The 27,049-nt window shown below is 46.0% G+C and overlaps 1 protein-coding gene across 1 annotated transcript in view; it reads left to right on the forward strand.

The window, feature by feature from the left end:
• SMARCAD1 (SNF2 related chromatin remodeling ATPase with DExD box 1) overlaps positions 1 to 27,049 on the forward strand; it is an 833,806-nt gene that overhangs the window by 476,174 nt on the left and 330,583 nt on the right. The window lies entirely within an intron of this gene.

The following is a 27,049-nucleotide window of genomic DNA, read 5'->3' on the forward strand; positions in this document are numbered from 1 at the left end:
GCTTCGAAGCCCAGGAAGGCTATTAGTCTGTAATTGGCCGGATTTGAGAAGTTGCCCTTTTTGTGGATTGGACGTAGAATTGAGCCCTGCCAGGAAGGTGGAATTTTGGCTGTGAGAAAAGCATGTGCAAAAAGGGGTGAAAGGAGTTCTACCCAGAACTGCCGGAATTTTTTGAAGACTGCTGCAGGTATTCCGTTTGGCCCTGGTGCTCCATCGTTCAGCATGCAGCTGATGATCTTACTTACTACGTTTTCAGGTAAGGCCAAACCAGGGGTATTTCCGTTGAGTGGGGCTAGGGGCGTAGGGGTAGATGAGCTCTCCTGTGCCCCGCCATTATAAAGTTGATTAATGTGCTCCACCCATACGTTTTCAGGAACTCCGTTTTCTCCGGTGTGGCCGTTGATACTAAGCTGGTTGATATACCTCCAGAATTGGGCCGGATTTCTTTCCTTTAAGAGGAAGAACATTTTTAGCCAGGCTTCCTCTATACGTTTGTTCCGTTGGGCCCATGCGTGTTTCTTGCGAGCTGCTCTGTGTAGCCCTTTTGTGGTTTGCTGGGCAGCTCTTTCTGCTTTTTTCCTATTATTTAGGCCGTGTTGCCTCTTTCGTTTGTTTTCAGATGTTTCCTCGTTATAGGGTTGGTTGAGAGCCTTTGTCATCCGTTTTTTTTGAACGGCGGATGAGCCCCCCAGAGCCTGATGCAAGTCACTCAAAAGAGTGGGCCAGTGATTTAGAATGGCTTCTGGGCCGATAGCGCTTTTTAGTTGAGCGTTTATCGTTACCCAATCAGCCAGTTTTCAGTCTAAGTTGATGGACCATTTAATCCTGCATGAAAATTGCTCATTTTCCTCGCCTGTGGGTTCACCTATTGGTGTGAATCTGCAGGATGCGGTGAAAGAAAGACTAAAGGAAGCTCTTAAAGGCCTATGGTCACTCTCGGTTCGATGATCAATGTTAAAATCAGTAAGGTGGTGGGCAAGCGTGTTTCCGATGAACAGATAGTCAATAGTGGATATGTTTCTATAAGTTGGAGGGGGTGCCCATGTGTGGTCATTTGCTTTTCTTAGGTTGGAAGCAGATGATATAGCGCTGGCTTTAAATAGAGCTTGTAGGTGCGCAACCTCTTTGGCTTGATTGTTTTCGTTTGCAAATTTATCAAGCAATCTGTTGTTGAAGTCCCCAGCTATGAGACGGTTGTGGTTGGGGTATTTAATGAGAAAATCTCTGACTGTGGCGGCCAGGGCGTCCAGAGCTTGGTTTCTCGGGTGTAGGGCAGGATTGACATAGCAGTTGAAGAGAAGCAAACGGAGCGAATTGTTATCGTTTTTTAGTCCGTTATTGCAAACTACTTGTGTTCCGGATGGATCAGATCCTATCATAGTTGCTTCCAGTCTGCAATAGTGTTTAATGTAAACCGAGAGTCCGCCCATTGGCCGCCCAAAGATATTCCGTCTCTAGTATCCGGAAAAGGCACTGGTGGTGGTTGCCCATGTTTCCTGAAGGCAGATTAGGTCGCCACTTTAAAGGTACTCTACAGCCGGGATGTTCTTAAACATTTTCTGGGGCCCAGCCACATTCCAGGATATGATTGTAAGGCCATTAGTTTGATTGTTCCAAGTGTGATCTGTTTTATCTTTGAGGGAGTCAAAGATACCGTTGAGCTGACTGTCGACCGTTTACAACCTGATGTCCTAGTTTGTAGTTGATGGCCTGAGAGCTGGAAAGGACCCTTCTCTGGTTACTTGAGCAAGTGATCCTCAGATGTTCTAGTTGATGAGGAATATTGGCCCGATAGTGTCCTGGCCCGGATCTTCTCCGCACTTTAGGATGGAATAAGTGCTTTTGGAGTTTTCAGCTAGGACATGAGGGTATCTATCTTGAGGTTGGGGACTGATCTCTATGCCCCAGTCTGCAAATTGATTTGCTTCACGTAGCATTGCTGTCAGGTGTGTCTGTTGATTTAGCCCCACCACTGTTGACTCGTTGTGGGAATCGCCTGGCAGACTTAAAAATTTCACCCAGGCGATGTCAGCAGATCGTATATGGTTCAGAGATGGGATGTTGTTAAACAGATGCAAAATATTTCCTCTGTTGAAGACGTCGAAGTTGCCTTTAGCGTGGTATCTTGGAGTGAGTACGACAGACACCTCTTCTGGTTTTAGGCGTCTGCTGATCCTTGGGATGCCCGATGTAGCTTGGCTGTCAGACGCAGGTGTTGGTCTGTGTATTAAGAGAGTACTGATAGCCATGTGTCCGAGGGGGGATGTTGCCGTCTATTGGTTCTCCATATTTGTATTATGTGTAATAATTGAGGATGGTTGCTCAATGACCTCCGGATGAGGCCTTAGGGGGGGTAGTTGAGGTTGGTGGTCCGGGAGCAGGGCTTTTCCCTGCGCCTATAACTACAACAGGTTCAGCACCTATAGGCGTAGAACAGACCTCGCCTTTTGGTTTATTGTAGGAGCGAATCAGGGAGGCGGTGAGAGGAGGCGCCTCTCTAGTTGGATCTTCAGCAGGGCTCTAGATCTTAATTGATTTGGGTTGCAAGTTAATTGGTGCCACTTCGTCTTTCCTGCTTGATGTTTTTTTCAAGAAGATTGGGAACAGTTTAGCTGAGCTGGTGACTGGGTTAGTTGTATGTGTGCGGGTGGTAAAAGATGCTACTCTGTTTTTAGATTTTTCCCTTTTTTGTGCTTTGTTTAGCTTTTTCTTTGCTTTCCTTGAAAGTGGGGCTGCCTTTTGGTTGAGCACTAAAGCTACTTCAAGTTCTTCTATTGTTTGACAGCTGTCCGATGGTTGTGATGCAGTGGGTGTAGTCTGCGTTGAGAGTGTTGGGCTAGGAAAGGCAAATGGGATCAGCTGTGGATTTTTTGTTGGACTGACAGTGAGATCTTTGGATCGGTTTACTAAGTTGTTAGTTGATTCCTTGTGTGTGTTGGTTGCCGCCGATGACGAGGAAGGTCCAATAGGGAATCTTGAAGAGCAAACTGAGTCAGCTAAGGTAGTCAGAACGGCTGGTAGATTTGCCCATTGGTTCACAACAGCCGCGCATGAGCAGGTAGTTTGTGAGTTGGAAATCTGGTTTGCAATATAGTCCATTTTTCCTTTCAGCTCTGATAGGCGTGTTGCAATTGTCTGTAGCAGGTCCATTTGTAGCTCCATCTTAGAGGATTGCCAGAGTAAGGCTTTAGCCGTCAGATATTGTGGATTGGTGATTTTTGGTGATTCTGGGCCTTCTGTCTCCTCTCGATCTTCCGATTCCCCTCTGTCTCTGGAAGTAAAAATTCGATGTCTGATATCCTGAGGGTCCAACTCCACTCGAGAATGAAGCCCGCGTAATTCCAAAACTTCGGCCGGGGAATCAACCCTGCATTCTCCCAGCCCCACCAAACACCTTTCAAATATATTTTTGCGCTTTTTGAATCGAATTGAATGCTCCAGCATATTCTTCCATTTCTTTGACCACATCATCCCCAAAAAGCAGGCCTTTCGCCTCATGACATGATTACTTGTTTGAAGTTCTGCTAGTTTTGAATCTATCTTCAAAGGAAGACTTATCCTTCGTTCATTACACAAAGCTACTTTAGTGCTTCCCATTAAACACACAGCTCGCTGCTCCCAGTGTCGCAGCTCTAAAACATCTACTGCAGTCTCCTGCAGATACTCCTCTTTGCACATATAAAAAATCTTGGTTATGCGACCAAATGCATCAAGTAAACAGTCCTGATAAACCCTTCAGGCCTTTATCCAATCTTCGTCTGACTCCTCCAACAAAGGCAACGTCTTTGCATCTATTTCTGGAGTAAAAGCCATCTTATTGGCTAAGATTGCCTTGGGCACTCCTACCGGTCTAGTTCTTGCTTCTTTTAGCATCTCTCTTCTAATGCAATATTCACAAACTCTACCACATGGCGTGCCAGAACCCACTGAGGTGACAATGGGTGCTGAATGGTATAAGGGTCAAACATATATTTCCCACAGGGTCTGTCACTTGGACAATCTGGTTCTTCCCTTCATCTTCTTTTTTGCCCTCTTTTTTAACACGTCTTCAACCGTGACTTCTAGACCAGAAGAACAAGATATTATTACATCCCCACTACCGGAGGGTTCATCACAGGCCACCACTCTGTGATCCCTTTTACCAGTATTTTTAGCCTTTCCACTCAACTCTATCCGAGTTGCCCTTTGGCTTTCCTTAGGACCATATTGTCCTTTTGCCTTTTGAAACTTTCTCTTTCAGTAGACTCCTTCTTTTCTGTGACGCCTTACACCCTTCCTTTACTCCACTTGCCACAGTGGCCTCCTCTACAGACCAAAACTGTTCACCCTCCGCCTTTTTGTCTCCAAACTTTCCATCCAGATTCTGCATACAATCATCCAATTTCTTGCCAAGGCGGTTAGCCAATGTAGACACTGCTCTACCTACACGCACCTGAACTCTCATCTAAACTCTGCTCAGGTAGTGTTTGGATCCATCTCTGTATCCAGAAATAACTAACACAATCCACCCAAAAATTCAACTTTTTTTGTTGTATAAATTTTACCGTAATCGCCTTTCCAAAGTTCCCAATTCACCCGTTTCTTAATAAAATTCCTGAAAAATAAACTCCACCAACCACAATCCCTCCTTGTCTCTTCTCTCTCACGTCATCAAGACGAAACTGACTAACAGGGTCTCACAAAAAAAATCCTGACTGACTAAAATAGGGCTGCTCTGCGTACCATTACAATGCCATATTGCAGCCCAACTCAAAATGGCCGCTGATCACCTGATCCTCGTACGGCAACCAAGAAAGATCAATAAGATCAGAGCTTGTCTGCGCTCCTACAGAAGGTAAGAAAGACATTCATTGTCAGTATTTGAATTATTTGCCTATGAGCGACGTATCTAAAGCCAACCCTGGTCGTGTATTCCAGAGGCGCTTCCCCCTAAAGATAAGCTGTTTGATCGCACACGATCTATATATCCTACATGATCCTACACACGCACACATGATCCTAAGCATATGGGTGCGATCACGTGTACACTTAGGACCTGCAGCTACCCGTGCCCCGCTACGTAGATCTGACTGGCACACTTGCGCGCACAGAAAACCAACTGCGAATTACGGTATCTCTTCCTATTAAAAATTAATAACATTACTTCCAGAAACTACCCTGCAAACAGTCGCGCCGCACTTCCCAAGCCACTCCCAATGGACGCAGTATCTTAAGTCTTCCTCTCTAACTCGACAGGATTGATTTTGAAAATAACCTAAAAGCCTTTAAAAGATTTACAAGAATAAAATATACAAAAAATAACTCTAAAACACAAGTGCTCAATATCTCTCAAGTCAAACATATGCACTATCAATCTTTTATCAAACAAACTGTACTTAACATGCATCCAAAGCCAAGGATAAATACACAATCTGTAAGAGGGCATTAGTTGGAGATTCCTTACCTTAGAATTACCCCCAGGCGTCAGACTGGATCCAGAGAAATATTTTCGTAGCAGTACTACTGCAAGTCGGTAGGTGGAGTCTGTCGACTCCACATTCATCGTCTATGGGATGACGTCGCAGTGTCTGCTTAGACGCTGCTGTGGGCGCTGATGTCAGTTCTTCCTTTTCCTGCCCAGCCAGCTCGGAGAGAGAGTGCCCATAGTCACTTTTTGACTAACTCTTTTTCGACTTTTGTTACATCTTTTTTGAGTCTTACGATTCCTGGTGCATGAAGGATGTCCAGCCGTTGACCCGGTTGCAATCCTTTTAACTCCTATCACAAGTTGATGTCGGTAACCGATCCGCCTCTTGTGTGCCTGTGGTCCCTGGAGCGTGACCACGACCCAAAGTCATGCTCCTCGGGCCCTGAATCCGAAGTCTTTGCGGGAGCAGTACTGAAAGCTTTTGGAGGCCCGGCAGTCTGCTCTGCGTCGCCGGTCAAGGAGAAGGTCACAGGACCAGTCGCAGAGCTATCACCATTCATCGCAGAAGTCTACGCACTCATCGGGTAAATCGAAGCACAACAAGGCGGCGAAGTAGCATAGTTGCTCTTCGCCTTCTCCCTGTCCGAAGGCCGACGCAACGTAGGACACGGAGTGTTGCCGCTACCCGGCTCAGTCTTTGGAGCCTGCTGGGATGGCTCCACGCTTCACTTCCTTTCCAGGAGCTGGAGCCTCCCCTGCCCAGCTTTGTGCCTTTTATGAAGCCCTCCACTCTATCTTTGGGCAGCTCCACTCCGCTGGCGTGCCTTTGGGCGCCGCAGACTCTGCTAGGACTTCGATGCCAGTGGCTCTGGCCTCTGCGCCGCAGGGCCCCATGCACCCAGGCCTGGATCCGGATCGGTGCTAGTCGACCTCACAGTACCTTCCCCAGCGCCAATTCCAGTGGGGATGCCCCCGACGCCAGATGTTCCCCCAGCCGGCGTTGACCCCAGCCTCACCCCGACTAGGACACGCCGCCAGACTGACGTCGACCAACATTCCATCGCATGTTGGGGGATCATTTGGCCCTTCTCTGCCAGGAATTTACGGCTCTCCTGACTAAGGGAGCTATCAAACGCATCCCTGTGCCAGAAGTAGGTCGTGGTTGCTACTCCCACTACTTCCTGGTACCCAAGAAGGACAAAGGCCTGCGTCCTATCATAGACCTCAGAGACGTCAACCGCTTCCTCCAGAAGGAGAAGTTCAAGATGTTAACCTTGATTCAGGTCTTGTCTACCCTCGACCCTGGAGACTAGATGGTAGCGTTGGACTTGCTGGACGCTTATTTTCACATCCCCATCTTGCCTGCCCACCGGCGTTACCTAAGGTTCATGGTAGACCACAAGCATTTTTAGTTCACTGTGCTCCCCTTTGGCCTTACCAGCTCCCCACTGGTGTTCATGAAAGTGATGGCAGTGGTTGCAGCTCAACTGCGCAGATCAGGCAGGGTTCAGTCTTTCCCAATCTCAACGACTGGCTGTTTAAGGCGGGCTCGCCCCAGGCTGTTGTCTCCTACCTCCAGACTGTGGCGAACTTCCTGCATTAACTGGGGTTCTCTATAAAAGTGGAGACTTTGCACCTTATTCCCTCTCAGAAGCTCCTTTTCATCAGAGCGGTTCTGGACGCAGCGAGTCTGGGATATTCGGGCTATGATACCGATGTTTCAGCCTGTATCCCGGATTTCGGTGCGAATGACCCTGAGGCTGCTGGGCCTCATGGCATCCTGCAGGTGGTTCATGCCAATGGCACATGCAGGCTCTGCAGTGGGACCTGAAGTTCAGGTGGGTGCAGCATCAGGGGGATATTACCGATGTTATCCAGATCTCAGGTGGGACTGAAAGTCAATTGCAGTGGTGGCTCCTGAACCAGGATTGGGTCAGCGGCAGATACCCCTCTCTTCCCCAACCAGAGTTAACAGTATTGACGGATGCGTCACATCTGGGATGGGGTGGCCGCATGGGGGAGGCGGAGATCAGAGGCCTTTGGTCTCTGGCGGAGTCCGAGCTCCCCATCAACCTTCTGGAACTTCGGGCGATTTGTCTTGCAATGAAGGTATTCCTTCCCTCTGTCAAAGGAAGAGTAGTACAGGTGTTCACGGACAACACCACCACCATGTGGTACTGCAACAATCAGGGCGGAGTCGGGTCGTGGACCCTATGTCAAGAGGCTCTTCGCCTTTGGACATGGCTGGAACATCAGGGCATATCCCTGATGGTTCAACACTTGGCAGGTTCCCTGAACGCCAGGGTGGATGAACTCAGCCGTCAGTGCATGTTGAATCACGAATGGTGTCTTCACTCGAAGGTGGTGCAAGGTCTCTCTTCAGCAGTGAGGAGAGCCTTGGTTAGATCTATCCGCCACGGAAGAGAACGCGCAATGTCAGCAGTTCTGCACGTTGGGGTTTCCAAGGCAGCACTTGCTCTGCGACTGCTTTTGTCGCAAGTGGAGTTGCGGCCTCCTGAAAGCCTTTCCGCCTGTACCACTTCTACCCCGAACTTCTACCCCGAGTACTGAAGAAAATCAAGCACGACCGGGTCCAAGTAATTATTTTGGCTTCGGACTGGGGACAAAGAGTATGGTACCCTGAGCTCTTGAGCATGGCTATCGATCCTCTGATCAGACTGCCTCTTCGGGAGAATATTCTGCCACAGCAGCAGGGGACTGTCCTACACCCAAACTAGTCCTGTCTCCACCTTCTTGCTTGGTGAGTGGCGACAATTGACAGCTTTCGACTTTCCTCCCGAAGTCTGTAATGTCATTTAATGGAGGCATCCCTCCATTAAAATGGTAAACACCTATTGGTGGAACATATTTGTGGCATGTTGCACAGCAAAGGCTATAGATCCCCTTTCTGCCCATCTTTCAGAGGTTCACCTCTTCATTCTTTCCTTGGTCCAGCTGAGCTCTGCTCTGGGCACTCTGAAAGGCTATCTTTCTGCCTTTCTGATTAGCCTTCTCTTTTCAAGTCCCCTATTGTTAATAGATTTTTGAAGGGCATTACTCATCTTTCCTTCTCCTTTCGTAATGCCCCAGTGGGACTTTGATCTTGTCCTTACATATATTGTGTGCTCCATGTGAACCACTACTTAATTTTCCTCTTCGTCTCCTTACTTTGAAGTTTTTCTTGCTTGCCATCACCTCTACTCGCAGGGTTTGTGAGCTTCAAGCCTTATCTTCCAGGCCTCCCTTTCTTGCCATCCATCCAGACAAAGTAGTCCTCTGTATTAGGCCCTCTTTTCTGCCCAAAGTGGTTAGCTCTTTCCACATAGGTCAGACCATTACATTGCCAACATTTTTCCCCCTCCACACCCTTCCAAAGAGGAGGAGAGACTCCACCGTCTGGATCCTAAACATGCGCAGTCTTTCTGCTTTGACCGCACTAAAGATTTCCGGGTGGATGATCAACTCTTCGTGGGTTATCTGGGCACCAAGAAAGATTGGGCAGTGCACAAACGTACCATCTCTCGATGGGTTGTCCTATGCATTAAGATCTGTTACTCTTTGGCTAAAAAGGAACCTCCAGTAGCACTGCGCACCCACTCTACCAGGGCAACAGCAGCTACTACTGCTTTGGGACGTGGAGTTCCGCTTGTTGACATCTGCCAGGTCACATTCCTGCACACGTTTACTAAGCATTACTACTTGGACAGCCAAGTCCGGAGAGGCAGCTTTTTCGGCTGTTCTATTCTCCAGGACTTCTTGGTGTGAACGTAGTTCGCAGACTCACCTCTGTGGTTGGTATTGCTGGGGTATCTATTTTACGGTAAGGAATCTAGAACTAATGGTCTCTCTCAGATGAGCAAGTTATTTACCTTCTGTAATGATGTATCTGTAAGAGACATACATTTGTTATAGATTCCTTTCTGCCCCACCCATCCTCCCTGTTCTACGAATTGACCTCTAGAGATAGGGACTCCCTTACAGGGCCCTAGTTTTGTGCACCAGTGGTCAATGTCTTGCATGGCTCTGAGCTTCTGGCGTGTAAAGTCGTGTCAGAACTGACGTCAGCCCGCAGTGGCGGCGTCTAAGTAGACACCATGACATAATTCCGGTTACCACGTCGTCACCGACGAACGCGAAGTAGACCGACAACACCTACCAACGCGCATGGTTACTGCTATGAAAAAATCTCTCCAGGTCCAGTCTGACGCCTGGGGGAAATTCTAAGGTAAGGAATCTATAACTAATGTATGTCTCTTACAGATACATCGTTACCAAAGGTATGTAACTTGTTTCTTAGTTATCTTGAAAGTGAGCAGCAACAAAGAAGGAAGATGGCTGCCTGTGAATTGTTAACTCTGGTTGGGGAAGAGAGGGGGATCTGTTGAATTGGAGTGTTCTACATTTTTATTCGAAGTTCTATTGTTTTGTGAAGTTGCTGCTGGGAGATAGCAATAAACAGGATATGCATACTATTGGCTTTTGTGCCTTACCATAAAATTGACCTTTTTCAGTCCTTGTGAGTCTTTTAGTTTTAGAACATTGGAATATTGAGCGCTCCATTGAAGACCATGGAGTTCTCCGGGTTTCTAATGGCTTGTAGAAGCCCAGAGCATTAACATTCCAATGTTTATTCACATCAACAGCTGTGAACAAATGCCGCACAGAGCCCGAGGGGATATCAACTCCCTCTGGCTCCGTGATGCCTTTGTTTTTAAAACTAGATAATTCTTCCCTCTAAGACGGAATGTTCTAATAGCCTTAGAGCCCTCTGTGGTGGGCTCTACAGACTGCTCCCTTGTTAATGGCCCTCGCCTTTGGCTCGTACCTTTAACACTGGAGGTGGCCTTTAATGGCCAGTAGAGCCTGCTGCAGCAGGCTCCAAAGTATATATTGGAACATAGGAATGTTGGTAGCTCTACTGGAAAAAATTGAGTGGTCTGGGATTGTAATGGCCGGTAGAAGCCCTGAGCGCAAACATTTCAATGATGTCCTTAACAGCTGTTGCTGTTGCTGTGAACAAAGGCCTCCCGTAGCTGTAGGGGATTTCACTCCCCTCTGTCTCCATGAGGCATTTGTTTTATCTGTTAGAACATTCTGCCCTCTAGTAGCATAATGTTCTAATAGCCTTATAGCTGGGCTATGCCGGCATGAAAGTCTCACTCTCTTGTTAAAGGCCCTCGCCTTCCATTCGGGCCTTTAACGCTGGGGCAGCCCTTTAATGGCCAGTATAGTCCCATAGGGCAGGCTGTAGGGCTAAAATGTAGCTCCTCTTTGAATCAAGGTGGTGTTAAAATTGTACAGAACAATTGAGACTTTAAAGGAAGTACTGTCCATTTCAGAGCATCCACTTATTACAGTCGGTTTACACAAGTTTGGAGACAGCTAATCGCAATGGTCTACTTTAAAACCTTAAGCACTATGAGGAGATGCTACTGAAACAACATGAGTATTCACTGAAGACACAGTTAGCTCAGGTGGTAGGGTAGATTATCAATTTCCTCTAAGAAATAACCACACTACTGAAAGAAAGTAGTCCATAGTGCTAGAGGTTATAGAACTCTAGTCTTGAAATACAACTTGGTTAGGTGGAGTACAGACACTGTTGGATTTTTTTTTTTTTAATAAACTTGGTAGTGTCTGCTTCGAATATCCTCCTTGCACATCTATCTGATAAACACTCAGGACATACAACGGGCTGCAGGCTTTCTACGAAGTTAAGATAAAACCGAACAGCCAATAAGTTGTGTATATTCATCATAACAAAGAAATAAAAGAGCTGGACTTGGGTGCAATTTTGAAAGTGTTCTATTCACAAACATTATTTAAAGAAAAATATCGCGCCCATAGCTGGACTGTGAACCCAAAGCAGCTTTCTCTGACCTGCCCCTGGGGAAGTACTGCCTGGCCCTGGGAGGCTGGAAACGCATGCTTGCTTTTTTTGTTACTGCGGGTAGATTTTGCAAAACCGGCCCCCACTGCAGCAAAACCGGCTCCAACCCTTTCAGCTTTCTGGGGAAACGCCCGATGTGGCTAGTCTGGCCCTGACTGTGTGCAAAAAAACACAATGAACCTTATTGGCACCAGAATCAAGAAACATCCATTTTGTGTGCTTTTTTGCTCTATCTGTGGGTAATGGGAATAGTTGAATTATTGAAGTTCACTGGTGTAATGTATGAGAACACCTGAGGTGAGGGGATGAAAGCGGCTCTTGCACACGGCACTAGGATTACCAGCTGGTTAATAAATGGTTGGATTTTCTTTTTTTACTTTGAACTTGTATGAAGAATCCTGTACAGAGTTGTTTTGGAGATCATGGTAGCAGCTGAAGCAAGCAGATGTAGGTGTGGCACACATTTTTCATCTGCTACAGGCTAAATAAAAAAAAAACCTGAAAACAAGTTGAGGCAATTCTAAATAAGTTGTGGGAATAAATAAGCGTCAAGCTGTAGGCCGTCCACACCCAAGTTGGCAACGTGTAATACAGCAAATAATTGTCTGCTTCCTGATATGATACGTGGCATGTTCAAAGTAATGTTATGCCCAATTGTGTAGTTCCTTTACATTGCTGTGTAAATGACTTTAATGCACAATTTCTGCCACATAACCTTGTGTGTCGAAAGACTGTATCTAAATGTATACATGCCTTTTGTATTGTGCTATTACATTAATAGACATCAAAATGTACTGATTATTGCTGGTGCACATCATTATCACAGGTAGCTTTTATCAGCCTGTTCTTTAAACTTGTATTGTCCTACCGTATGTGGATTTGTAGAATGATCCCTCTCCTTCCAGCATGTAGTGCGCATGTGGTTGAAAGGGGAGGAGTGTGGTATTTGTGGGAAGAGTTTGATGTGTGAAGTTGTGTAGACCTCAGAATCATGTATGTCTGCTTTTTTTTTTGTGGGGGGGAAGTTGATAATAGTGGTCATCTTATGGGGAATCTGATGGGCATTTGCGTGGTTTTACATTTTACATGGTCAGCCTCTGACAGACTGGAGGGAAAGGTGTCGTATACAAAGACCTTAGAATCTATGGTATTTCGATTCCACAGTGGTAACTCAGTATGAACACTAGTAACTGGAGTGGCTTGTAAGTAGTTACCAGCTCAGCTTGCATATACATGGCCACTCTGATGTTAGTAGTGTAGAGTTTCAAGCAGGAATTCACTGACCATGGTAATTTAGAGGTTACATGGAATTCTACTAAACCACCTACCTCTGTCTCTAAATTTGATTTAGCCTTGATTTTTTTTTATTTATACAGAAACACGTGTTGTCTGTGATATTTTAGATCACGTGAATGGCTCTAAAACAAGCTGTGTTTCTGTTCTCCATTTATACTGCCAGCTTATGTGATCGGGTCCAGGATTCTGTAATGTGTTCTAGGCATTGGTCTGAATTCATTCCAGCAGCTTTTAGTTCACTTTTACAGGCAACTCTGCCAGAGTTGAGCCTGTTGGTAGACGTCGATTCCAGGGTCATTGACAACTGGGTTCGGTGTTCCCTTGATTCTGTGCTCTCACTTGAACCCAATACTAATCCTAAATCACTCCCCCTCACTCCTTGGTTTCATGACTCTCTACTTGGGTTTAAAAAGAACTGTGAGCATTTAGGGAGGGCTTGGTATAAATCCTACTTTAAGGAGGATAAAATGAAATATAAGCTGGCTCTGAGGGTTTATCACAAAGTGTTGTTCCGCTCGGGCCTCCTTTACCTTTTACAAAATGACTTAGGCTCAGAATTGCCCAAAAATACTATCTCAAATTGGTAAACCCATAACAGATTCTTCCAAGTTCTCTCCTACCCTCATGGTCTTGCAGACAGTATGATGATTTCACGTTTTTTTGTTGTTGTAAATGTTGTAAAAAAAATTGGCTGACATCGAGGCCTCCTTTCTTCCTTTGCAGGTGAGAAACGTTGCCATCTCGCCAGATCCTTTACATGCTTTTTGAGAACTTTTGCTTCTATTGAGCTACTTCTGTTTGTTTCCTTACTGAATTCTATTAAGTCAGTTTTACCACTAGATCCTCCTTGTCTGCCATTTTTTTTATCAAGCTATGCCCCCAGCTTTTCTTTATTGTGATCACCCTTATCATTTCCTTGCTATTGGAAGGATTAGTTCCCAAAACTTGGAAACATGCTGTGGTTGCACCTTTACTGAAGAAACCTAATCTCGCTGTCCTTAATTGGTCTAACTATTAGGCCATTTTGCTTTTGCCATTGTTAGAAATGGGATTTCTGGTTGACTAGTGCTTGCGTCTAAGCCAGGAAGAAACCACCACTCTAGTCATGGCAAGGGAGTTACACGCTGAAGATAACTCCTGCTCACCCCCTTGGTAGCTTGGCACAAGCAGTCAGTCTTATCCCAGAGGCAATGTGTAAAGCATTTGCGCAACACACACACACACACACGTGCAACACACACACACACACACCCACACACGCACACACACACACACACACACACACACCCACACACACACACACGCACACGCACACGCACACACCAACAACACACCAACAACACACCAACAACACACCAACAACACACCAACAACACACCAACAACACACACACACACACACCAACACACACCAACAACACACACCAACAACACACTAGGCGCACCCCAAAAGAAACTCCACTCAAGGTTATATCAAAAATAGCTTTTGTATTATAAACACATTAGAAACATATTTACACTGTGCCAACGGGCACTTGGCAATATTCACAGGGGATTATATACACGACAGGGCCAATCGGGGCCCCTGTCAGAACCATCACAAAGCACAAGTAGCAACTGTAAAACACAACCAGTAACTACTGGCACAATAATGACCTCAGCATTATATCTAGCAACATAAAGACATTGTCTGCATCACAGTACGCATAAAACACAGTAGGGCCCAACCTCATTAGCATAAACACATTACACAATAGGCATCATCCTAAAACATCTTAGCATGACATTAGGCATCACAAGCATAAACACATTATGCAATAAAACGCAGTGCACCACAGTACACTGACCAGGTGTGTACATCACCTTAATCGTAAAATCGTAAATCATACATTCTTACATAGCGCCTTTCACCGTAAGGTCTCAAGGCGCTTGCTTTGGGAACCCGCGAGATAACCCCCTACTGGGCATCCCCAAGGTGAAAGCCAGGCATCCCATCGCGGTGGGGCCGTAGTGGAGATTAAGCAAGCTATTGCCCAGAGTTGCTGAGTGTGAGCCCATGATTCGAGTAGGCACCGAGGCGAGAATTATCGAGTCCGTGGACATTTTGAGCTCAAGACCCTGCTGCGTCGGGAATTGAACCCTGGTCCCGGGTCTGACCTCTGCGGCCGGGTCTGCCTCCTCTAAACGGTGAGCCACACTTCTCCACAGCAACTGACCCCAGGCCAACTTGCCTGTCACTTGGGCTCAAAAGGCCCTCTGTCCAGAATGACAGGGCGCTAAGCTGCCACTTGCAGCTAAAGCAAAACTGTGCAATGCGCTGGGGGCACGGGGTGCTTTTCACCCCTTTATTATTATGAGGCAACAAACAAAATGCCCCCCGGTTGCAGCTGCCGGCACTTGTGCGGTACAGCTGGGGAAATGAGGCCTGGCACAACGGTGTCCCATAGGCCCCTCTGGGACTCTGAACAAAATCGTCCCCACGTTGCAGCTGTCCACTGTCCGGTGGGGCAGCTGTGACAAAATTAGCCCTGGCACTAAGTGTGCCTTGGGAGCCCCACTCTGGGACTCTTAAACAAAATGACCCTCTCTTGGCAGCTGCCCACGACTCCTAAACTGGCACTAACTGTGCCTGAGGGGCGCATGCACTGGGGGTTGGGGGGTGCGTCTCACCCCCTCCTTTATCATCACACCAAGCCCCCAAATCCAGCCGCACTCACTGGGCTCTACTTCCACTGCTGCTTATGGCGCCACAATGCTGGATTGCAGCCCCACTCACCTGGGTTCCTCTGGTGAGGACGTCAGGCCCCTCCACAACCTCTGGACTGGGTACGGAGCGAGGCTGCCTCTCACTCTTCCAGCACGCGCAGGACTCTCCTCTGCACCGGGAGCTCCGCCTATCTTCCTGCGACTTCCTTCGGTTGGTTGGCCACGTCCCCAACCAGGCACGGCGCCTGGCTTCTGGGTCGGGCCGCAGCAGTTTCTCGGTTAGCGGCGAAGTGCGGGTGGGCTCCCGCCCTAAAATACAACACCAATGCAGGGTGGGGTCCCACTACTGACACCACAATGCGGGATAGGCTCCCGCCAGACAGGCATCCATGCGGGATAGGCTCCCACCGGCAAAGATGCACTAACACGGGGTGGGCTCCCGCCAGTCAAGAAGCGTAAAACATCCAAGGCGGGGTGGACACCCACTTTTCATGACCACCAGTGTGGGGTGGGAACCCGCTTTAAAGAAGCATTAATCAGCGGGGTAGGCTCCCGCTCCTCGCAGCAACGCGGGGGAATCCCTATGTCGGGGATGTGCTGCTCAGCGCTGCAGGGCTTACATGACTTCTTGTCCTCGGGGAGACAGATATAGCAATCCACAAGGCGCTAGGGGCCACAGCTCCAAAGAACAAAGTTTCAGGGGCCCCAGGCTGGGTCCAGGAAGGCTAGCTCACAGGGCTGTCCAGCTGGGAGGCAGTCCCTCTTGGCGGTTCCTCATGGGGCCCAGCAGCAGCAAGTCCCCCACAGGTTACAAGAAGGTTACAAGAACACACTCATGGGGTCACAGCCCAGAGAAATTTCTTTGGTTTTGTACGAGTGAAATGTCCAGCTAACAAGAACACCCCTGAAACCTGTGTTTTTTTCTGTTAATTGCTAAGGTTTTTTAAATGCTAATTTCTTACTATAACTTCTCTGAAACCTATGTTTTTTTCAGTGAATTTCAAAGTTTTTTAAATGCTAATTTTTAAGTGTAATAATAGTTATACCTATTTTTTGTACTGATTTTCTACAGTTTTTTAAACTTTTTTTTAACTGTTTATAAATATTTTATTCATTAAATAACATGATATATTTTTCTGAAAATTCCAAAAAAATCAACAAAAACAAATCAACCTGAAGTATTATTTACTTAAAAAAAAAAATTCTTTCAATATATTCATATTATTTTCATTTAAAAAAAAATGTTTTCCCAATTTTTTTTTTGTTGCGCACCTAAAGTGTACACATCACGGTGGGTGCGCGGATTCTAGCCGCCAATTTAGAAAAGTTGTGAAGGATCCGCATACGGTGTGCGATGGCTGCGTGTTTTTCAGTTACATCATATACATTTAATATTACGTGATGTGCGCGATTGGTATGCGACCAGTCCGCCTGCGACTCCTGCTCCTGCGAATTCGCGACACATGCGCATTACGGAACGAGACTCTTGCGGGTCCCGCGTGATGTCCTAAACCTCCTGGGGCGCACTGGGTCCGCGACTCCCGCAATTTATTTTTTATGTTTTAAAATTATATGTATGTGTCTTTAATGTGCATATTAGGGCAAGAGATTATTTAAGATATTCATAAAAATAATATATTTGTACTTATAATAAATGTATATTATTTTTAAATATATTTCCGGGAAGTCACGTCGGGTGCATGCTTCGTGAGCGCAGAGTGCGCGGATCCCATTTGACCTAAAAAAAAAGGTTTCATTGGTTCATAACATTTCCCTCTGTAGCTATTGAAGGACCCCACCCATGTTAATCATTCTTGTTGGAGCATCTTTAGAGAGACATCTCTTTTCCTACAAGAACCCTTTTTGCTTGTTTTTTTGGTGTTTTTCCAAAAATATCAAACAAAATGTCATCTGGACAGCAGCAGCAGGAGGAAGTATCTTCTGAAGAAGAATTCTTGCAGGAGGCACCACGTCCTCAGAGGCCGGAATCTGCTGTGTGGAAATTCTTCACTTTTCCACCTGGAGAGATGAAAGTAAATGTGAGAAAGGTGACATGGATAATTTGTGACTGAGTCCTGTCAAGAGGCAGTGAAAAAAATACACTTGTGGCACTGCTTCTATGTTCAAGCATCTCCAGACCACACATCCTTTCAATCTTGCTCGGGAGGAAATGAGGCGAGCTGCTTTGAACCCCTCACCTGCTGTGGCAAGTATGTTTGGAGCGTCCTCAGGAACACCTGCAATGGACATTAGGCCAGAATTCGCCTTTTGCGAGCAACACTGCGTGAAGTGTTAGAAACTTATATGTTACGGGGAGCAGTCAGTGGATGCAGTTTGTGCTGCGCAACACAACCATCGAACACTCTGGGACATTCTGTCATTGGGCTATACTTGGGCTACATCTGGGTGATATTTGTGCTACATTTGGGCTCTTTTGTCTCTGGTGGCTATCTTGGGAGACTTATTTGTTGTGAAGTTTCCTAATTTCCTCATTTACTACAGTCTCCTCAGTAGGAAATACTTTCAGATTTTTTCTTTGGTTCCATCAAGAAGGCATTCAGATGTGTCACAAATTCTGAATGTTAGCACTCTAGTTAATCATTAGATCACTGTAGTAAAGCTACTGCTCACCTGGGAAGTCTGCTTCTGGTATTAAAAGTGTATGTTTCAGTCTGCATGTTAGAATTTTTTCTAGTCTCTAGTCCCTATCTCAACTGATAGGCTGCTCCTGTTGAAATATAACAGGAAGATATAACAGGAAGATATTTGAGATCTCACTTAAAACGTGTCCTAATTTTTCTTTCTACAGCACTAAACATAATTTCTATGACAAAATGAACCCCCTCATGTTGTTCCTTTGCAAATTAAATGTTTTAAGAGTTACCACTTTATTCCAATCAAGATGGCTTCAGGTGTGCTATACTTTTGTCATATGTAAGGCTGCTAGCACTCTAGTTGTTCTTTAGAACACTCTGGGAAGCTGCAGTAGAACACAAAGGAATCAACTGACAGTCTCTGCTCTTGTTGGATGTACATGTGTTACTGAGAATGTCAGACTTCATTCTCACATGACTGAGAAAGATGATGTCAATTTACAGAAAATATGCTCTCAGTTTAGCTTATGGATAACCTTCCAAACCTCTGTGGGAAAAGCATGAGAAAATAGTTTCCTCTCAAGCATGATTCATGATATCCCAGCAGAAGGCTTTTTCACATGGTAAAATCACCTTACAACACACCACAGTTTATAATGTAACTAAAGTCTTCAAAACTTCTATTAACTGCAATGCTTTTTAATGAGGTGCTATCATGTATATTGGTCCCAAGATGGCTGCCAACACTTCTTGGATGAATTGCTGACAGCCAATCAGATCTCACGATGAGATGTGTGGTTAGGCTCTGCCCATATTTATATATATATTTTTTTCCTTTAATATCTAAAAAACTACTGAACAGATTTACACCATTTAACTAAAAGGCATGGGTCTGAACCAAGGACTACCTCTTTGCCAAATTTGATGTAATTCTGTTCAGCAGTTCGGCTGTAGCTGCGACTAAAGGTTCCTATGGGAAATTGTATGGGGAAAACACGTTTTGGGACCCCCCTTTTTTTCTCGGCCCCTGCTTGACAAATCAGCCCACACTTTCAGGATAGGAGCGGACCGGAGCGCCCAACGAGTTTTGTAAATTTCGCGAAGCTTCGTCAACCGGCGCCAAAGTTATTGCAAATAGAATGTTGCAGATTTCCTATGGAAAATAGGTCCTAACTATAAATAAATATATATATATATATATATATATATATATATATATATATATATATATATATATATATATATATATATATATATATATATATATATATATATATATATATATATATATATATATATATTTATTAGTTAAAATCCAGCCAACGCGTTTTGTTCCAATAAGCAAAAGAACTTCATCAAGGCCCCTGAGTAGTGTTGTGAAGGAATCATATATATCCTTTCTTATGAAGTATCAGGAATGTTCCTCTCCTTATGATTGGGGTGATTTCCAGGTCACAATTAATGTATAGGGACTCGTTTAGGTCCGATATTCAGTACCTGAGAAAGTGATGAATAAATCAAGTCTGGAGATACAGCAGTAATTAAGAACCACAATCTGGGCTGACAATACGCCCCTGTGGAATAACACTGGCTTTCACAATAATTTCCATCTGATTAATCACAGAGCAAATTATGGTAAGTACTGGGTGGCCAGCCGGTCAGCAGACACGGACTCTAGCAGCTGCTCGCAAGTCCTCACACGTGTTGATGAACTGGGGGGCCCTGAAAGACCAAGTACGGCGGAAGCGGAGAGAGTCCAACTTCTCCCTAAGTGCTTCACCCTCCACTCTGACTGGAAAAACAGCAGTGAAGCGGATAGGAACCGAGGTAAAGGAGGGAAACAGTGAAACAAGGGAAGGATTCAGGTATTTGGAGTGTTGACGTTGCAAAATAGATGGTGTATCTGCGTCTCCCTGTCACGAATATCAGGAAAATACGTTAATTGGAATATCTTTCATGCAGGTATTATTCCACAACGCATTCAGTGAGAAGGGGGGGGGCCTGTTAACCGGTTGTGCACTTTGTTTCAGATTTAACCTAGCTGACAAGTCTCCAGGGGGGGCGCAGGTCGCTCACATTCCTCCCACATGTAAAGTCTGCAGACCGCGCGGGGATACAATTTGGGTGTTTAAGCCATTTTTTTGCCTGTGGGTGCTGAATCGAAATATTTGCAAGCACATGCATGCTTAAAAAGCAACATTGTAATTAACTGACCGTATGTACCCAGCTTCTTTCTTTTTGTGTTCACTATACCCAACCAATTCTCTGGGGCCTACTCCCAATCTTTACTTCAGTGAAGATACAAATGATGTAGAGCCACTGTTGTAGGTAAGTACCTATTCCGTCTTCACTACTTCTCTATCTAGCTGTCTGTGTAATCATTCAAGTTGCCTTCTGGCACACATTCATCCTGTATTCTGTTTGCTCTGAATCTGAAAAAGTTGGTACAAGTATGAATTATGGCAGATGTGCAAATGACTGTCTGAAACTTCTTTTGTTTATGTCTTTTGCGATTTGTCGCACACTATGTGTATGTAGTAGGTATGTTTTGAGAGACAGTAACGCGTGGTATTCCTCTTCTCCAGTATTAGGGGTGTCTTTCATAGATTCACATGCTTGAATATTCCCCGTCGTCGAAGTGGGAGTCCCACGGTACATAAAATAGCAGTAATATATGCATGTATATATGAGAAATATTATAAATAAAATATACATACATATAATGCAATAAAAATGTAAACTTAAAAGTACCATAGAACAGAATAGGCCCATTGAAAAGCCCAAGGGAGAATTCACTTTAGTAACTTATAGGAGTCATTATGTGTTGGTCCACATTCCAGCCAATCAGGCTGTAGCCTCCTCTAGAACCTTCTCCTCAGAAGCCCAAGTCCTCAGATTTTCTACCGCACGTCGTGTGAAGGGAGTCTCCCTGGACTCTGCTCAGTTTCTTTCAAGTTTCTTCATATTTCTCTTCAAAATGTCTTCTTCAAAGAAAACTCTGTTCAAGGCTTGTCCATCCTGTGGGAAACTTCGCCTTTTTCATGAGGATCCACACAGTAAGTGTATTTACTGTCTTTATCCGGACCATGTTGTCTCTACCTGCAGACTCTGTCGCAAATTTCCTCCTAAGACTTTGAGGGACAGAGAGGCTCGTCTACTTCTGTGGCTACAGAAGTTGAAATCATCTGATAACATTGTTTCCGATGTTGAGAGTATGTCATCTGGTTTTTCGAAAGCCTCTCAGAAGCGTGGGTCTGAGACTGAAGTCCCCTCTCCTTTTCTTAAGAAGAGTAAAAAGTTGGGATCTTCCAAGGATGTCTCCTCACAAGACTTGCTTCAGGGTGCGCCTACGGGACCTGGTTCTCTGGCGTCTCGACCCAAGACCATGCCCTCCGTTTCTAAAACGGGCATTGGCTCGTCGACGGGCTCGTCGACGCGTCCGTCGACGTCTTCAGCGTCTACGAAGTCTGTTTTGGCAATTTCAACGTCGACGACTACTTCTTCCATGTCGACTAGTTCTGCCACGACGATCATCATCTCGTCGACGAGCAGCCAGGAGGTGAGACCCATCTCATCCATTATTATGATCTCGTCAATCAAACCGTCGACGAAGAAACCATCGTCGACGCAACCACCGTCGACGGCTCTCCCGTCGACGAAGACCAAGGCATCATCGTCGACGACCGGATCCTTGTCGACGACAACCCCGTCGACGATACCATCGACGCAGACGATGAACCCCCGTCGACGGCTGCTCCGCCGACGACCTCCTCGTCGACGGCAAAGATTGCAATTTCGTTGACGGCCTCGTCGACGGTCTCGTCGACGACCAAAAAATCATCGTCTACCAAAAATAAAAATCCTACGCCGGATGCAGCGGCGCCAACGAAAAAACAACTAGAGGGTGTTAAAGCTATACAACTCTCGTCGACGGGCTCGTTGACGACACAAAAACCTCTACAATCTACTACCACCTTCAAGGTGGTTTCTACTTCGTCCCTCAAGTCTGTCCCACTTATACAGCTAAGTCCTATTAGGAGTGGATCTCAACCTCCGGAGAAATTATTTCAATCTGGAGCAGAGGAATCTGGAAATGATTCAGAAGTGGATCAACTTTATCAACCAGCAACCAGTCCATCGGAATTACACATAAAGTGTCAGGACTACAGCGATGAGGATGAGTATGCGGATAATACCGTCGAAGATGGGAATGTCCTTTTTCCATTGGATACCTCACAACAACCAAATTACGAACGCTTTACACAGATTCCTATGTCTATGGTGAAAAACCTGCAACATATGCTGGATGACTACAATCGTAGATTTCCACCATCGCTGCCGCCTTCCCCAGCACCCCAAGTGCAGCGGTCCCAGCCTCCAGCTCCGCACCCTCCGTCTCCAGTGCCTCAACCACAGTCTCCAGCACCTAGGCCTCGAGCTCAAGCGACTGTTGCACCTACGTCTCCTTTAGGTGCTGCTCCTGATACAGATAATGAGGGTCAAACTCCACAAAACACTGGAGATAATGACACTGATGATGAGGAAATGCAGGATTGGGACAATTATAGGGCACAGACACCCTCTACTCCACCAACATCTCCAAGAACTTCGCCACCAGTGGATATCGCGAGTTTCCACAGCCTTATGGTTCGTGCAGCAAAGAGGTTCCACTTAACGTTGGAAACGCAACAAGCGGAATGTTTTTTGTATGACTTTAAAGACTTGCCTCAACGCCAAACTCATACCATCCCTATCATTGACCACATATGGGAAGAGGGTCTAAAGTTAATGGAACGTCCTAACTCCATTCCAGCCGTTCTGCCTAGACTGGACAAAAAATATAAAGCACTGCCTACTTCCCCGGCCTGCTTAGTTTCACAGCCTAAAGCAGACACAGTGATCACTCAGGCGGCACAAAAAAGGTCTCGAAATCCAGCCATACCCCTGACTTCCCCCCCGGATCAGGATGGCCGTAAATTGGACTCAATTGGTAAGAAATTTACCACAATGGCAGCGACAACGGTAAGAGCTTCCAACGCCTTAGCCAATCTGGGTCGATACGACCGTCAAATGTGGTCCGAGATCGCTGATCTACTCCCCCAAATGCCCGACTCCATCCGGGATGAAGCACAGGCCATCATTCTCGAGGGAGAAAAGATTTCAACGGAAATAATCGACTGTGCCGTCGATATAGCCTCTACTGGCTTCCGACAATTGGCGGGTGCTGCAGTTTTGCGTCGCCAAGGCTGGCTGAAGTCAACAACCTTCCGTCCGGAAGTTCAATCCAGAGTGCTTGATTTGCCCTACGATGGCGAGTCTCTGTTCGGTAAGCACGTTGATGATGCTTTGGAACTCATCAAAAAGGACACGGACACGGCGAAGTCCTTAGCAACTCTTCAATACAGAAAGAGGCCATTTCGTGGGGCACGTGGTAGAGGAGGAGGAACCTCTACTTTTCGAGGCACGGGCCAATATCGAGGATACACTTACGACAACAGACAAAGAGGATCCTATCAGTCCCAAAATCGTTCATCCACCTCCAGACCTTACCAGCGGAAGTCCAACTACAGAGGTGGTGCAAACACCAGCAAAAAACAGTGAGAGGATTGTGCATCTTGGAGGTCGAATCTCGAAATTCTATTGCAACTGGTTGAACATCACCAACGACCAATGGGTCTTGGATGTAGTTTCAAAAGGACACACCCTGGAATTTACGAAATTTCCCCCCGCTCGCCCGCCTTCGGGCCCACCTTCTCCCCATTTCAAGGAACTGTTGGCCCAGGTGCAGCTTCTGTTCAGGAAAGGAGCCATAGAATTGGTACCGCAATGTCAACGCGGCAAGGGATTCTACTCCCGTTTCTTTCTAGTAAAGAAAAAATCAGGAGAGTGGCGCCCCATCTTGGATCTGAGGGCTCTAAACAAGTTCATCGCATCAAAGACTTTTCAGATGCTAACCCTGCTTCAAATCTTGAATTTCCTCATTCCAGGAGAGTTCTTTTCGACAATAGACCTTCAAGATGCATATTTCCATGTGCCTATTCACACCAGGCACAGGAAATACCTTCGTTTTACGGTCGGCCAATTTCATTATCAATTCAAGGTCCTTCCATTCGGCCTTCGATCGGCACCGAGGGTATTTACCAAGATCCTAGCCCCGGTGGCCGCTTACCTGCGCTTACAGAGCATCCAGTTTTATCCATATCTGGACGACTGCCTCATAAAAGCCAGGACTTTCCAACTGACACAAGAACACACACAAGTCTGCATATCCCTGTTCGAAACGTTAGGTTTCTCCATCAATTGCCTAAAGTCACACTTTCGCCCTTCTCAACAACGAGATTTTCTAGGATGCCTCGCTCGATTCTCGGCTAGGGCAAGTGTTCGTTTCACAGGAACGTCAGAGCCGAATGTTGCAGAAAGTTCAGTTCCTACAGTCAAGGCAGTACGTTTCTGTCCGGATGTACAAATCATTCCTCGGCATGGCCTCCTCGTGCATTCAACTGATTCCCAACTGCAGACTGCACATGAGAGTCCTTCAAGAAGAACTCGACAGCCAGTGGAAGCAGGTATCAGGGTCGTTCGAGGACAAGATCCATCTGACGCCCCGCATACAAAGAGCTTTGGAGTGGTGGGCTCATCCTCCAAACATAGCAACAGGTCGTTCATTCAAGGACGAACAACCAACACTGACACTGTCGACAGACTTCTCCCTAGAAGGTTGGGGTGCTCATCTCGACGGAATGTCCGTGAGAGGCAAGTGGACGGCGTCTCAGCGCACTTGGCACATAAATCGCTTAGAACTACTGGCGATTTTCTTGGCCTTGAAGTCCTTTCAAAGAGTAGTGCAGGGACAGACATTGTTGGTGAAGACAGACAATACCACCAGCATGCACTACATCAACAAACAGGGCGGCACAAGATCTCTTGTGCTATCACAGCTGGCACAGGAAATATGGGACTGGGCTCTCCAACGTCAAATACATCTCCAAGCGATCCATGTACCAGGTGTGGCCAATGTGCTGGCGGACGCGCTCAGCAGAGCCCTCTCGGACAACCACGAATGGGAACTCCACCAACAAACGTTGGATTACATCTTCCGACAGTGGGGCCGACCGCAGTTGGATCTCTTTGCAACTGTTCTCAACAGGAAATGTCTAAGGTTTGCGAGCCGGCATCCACACAAGGAGTCGAGTGGGAATGCCTTTTCAATAAATTGGTCGAACGCCTTCAGTTATGCATTCCCTCCTCTGCCGCTCATTCCTCGTCTGTTACACAGAATGAGATTCCAACCATGTCGGATAATCCTGTTCGCACCCAAATGGCCGAGACGTCCTTGGTTCTCAGATCTCCTCCTATTCTCTCTGACACAACCGATACGGTTGCATCCTCTGCCACATCTTCTCACAATGCATCAAGGTCAAATATGCCATCCGGATCCAGCATACCTTCAGCTTCATGCTTGGAACCTGAGTACAATGAATTCGCACACATGAATATCGACAAAGATTGTAGGACAGTGCTAGCAAATGCTCGAGCACAATCTACTGTCAAAACTTACCAGCTGAAATGGAAGCGTTTCTGCGCTTGGTGTTCCACTAGATCACTAGATCCCATGCGTGCTCAGCCAGAACAAATTTTGCCATTCTTTTTGTCGCTAGCAAAATCAGGACTATCTCACTCCACCCTTAAGGTTTTTCTGGCTGCTATCTCTCGTTTCCGTCATGATGGCATAACATCTTTGTACTCTTCCAGGATCATAAGACAGTTCTTCAAGGGCCTTTTTAGGATGTTCCCTCCAATCCGTCGGCCCCCACCTTCATGGCGACTCAACCTAGTTTTGTCTCAGCTGCTTTTGCCTCCATTCGAGCCCATCCATTCTTCCAATCTGAAATTTCTCACGTGGAAAGTGGCTCTGTTACTTGCTCTGACCTCTTCTAGACGCGTCAGCGACATTCAAGCCTTTACTATACAGCCACCGTTTTTGCAATTTTCCAACGAGGCTGTTACCTTGAGAACAAATCCCAGTTTTATTCCTAAGGTTCCCAGTGACTTTCATCTCAATGAACCTATTGTTCTTAAGACTTTCTTCCCTGCACCTCAATCTGCAGCGGAGCGCTCCTTACACACTCTGGATGTGAAGCGCTGTCTTAAATTTTACATTCAACGCACAGCTGCCTTCAGAAAGTCTGATCAATTGTTTGTTGCATATGGCCCAGTATGCAAAGGACAATCCGTAACTAAACAGACTATCACCAGATGGATATCGTCTGCCATATCCTATTGTCATCAACGGGCTGGCAAGCCCCTTCCTGCTCCTGCTAGAGCACATTCCACGAGAGCTGTGTCAACTTCTGCTGCTCTCTTTGCGGGGGTACCTCTAAGACAAATCTGCAGAGCTGCTACTTGGTCCAGCAGCCATACTTTAACGAAGCACTACTGCCTGCAATCAACAGATGCCGCGGATGCGGCAGTGGGTCAAGCGGTGCTGCGGAATCTTTTCCGATAAAGGTGAGCCTCTGTTGCTACCCGCCTCCAGTCATAAAGGTATTGTCATGTTTTGGTTTTTTAATATTGCTTATTAAGTGATAAGTTATGCCTAAACTTAATTTGCATCTTCCTTTATGACTAATGTATGTTTTACTGCTTTCTATTCTTATTCAAGCATGTGAATCTATGAAAGACACCCCTAATACTGGAGAAGAACATAAGTTACTTACCTGTAAACTGTGGTTCTCCAGTATTGGTGTCTTTCATAGATTCACATGCGACCCTCCCATCCTCCCCTCAGAGGCTCTCTTCTCCTCAAGCATTTATACTTACTTGTGCTACGAAAATCTGAGGACTTGGGCTTCTGAGGAGAAGGTTCTAGAGGAGGCTACAGCCTGATTGGCTGGAATGTGGACCAACACATAATGACTCCTATAAGTTACTAAAGTGAATTCTCCCTTGGGCTTTTCAATGGGCCTATTCTGTTCTATGGTACTTTTTAAGTTTACATTTTTATTGCATTTTATGTATGTATATTTTATTTATAATATTTCTCATATATACATGCATATATTACTGCTATTTTATGTACCGTGGGACTCCCACTTCGACGACGGGGAATATTCAAGCATGTGAATCTATGAAAGACACCAATACTGGAGAACCACAG

Source organism: Lissotriton vulgaris, chromosome 3_1, assembly GCF_964263255.1.
Source record: "Lissotriton vulgaris chromosome 3_1, aLisVul1.2, whole genome shotgun sequence".
Taxonomy (NCBI): domain Eukaryota; kingdom Metazoa; phylum Chordata; class Amphibia; order Caudata; family Salamandridae; genus Lissotriton; species Lissotriton vulgaris.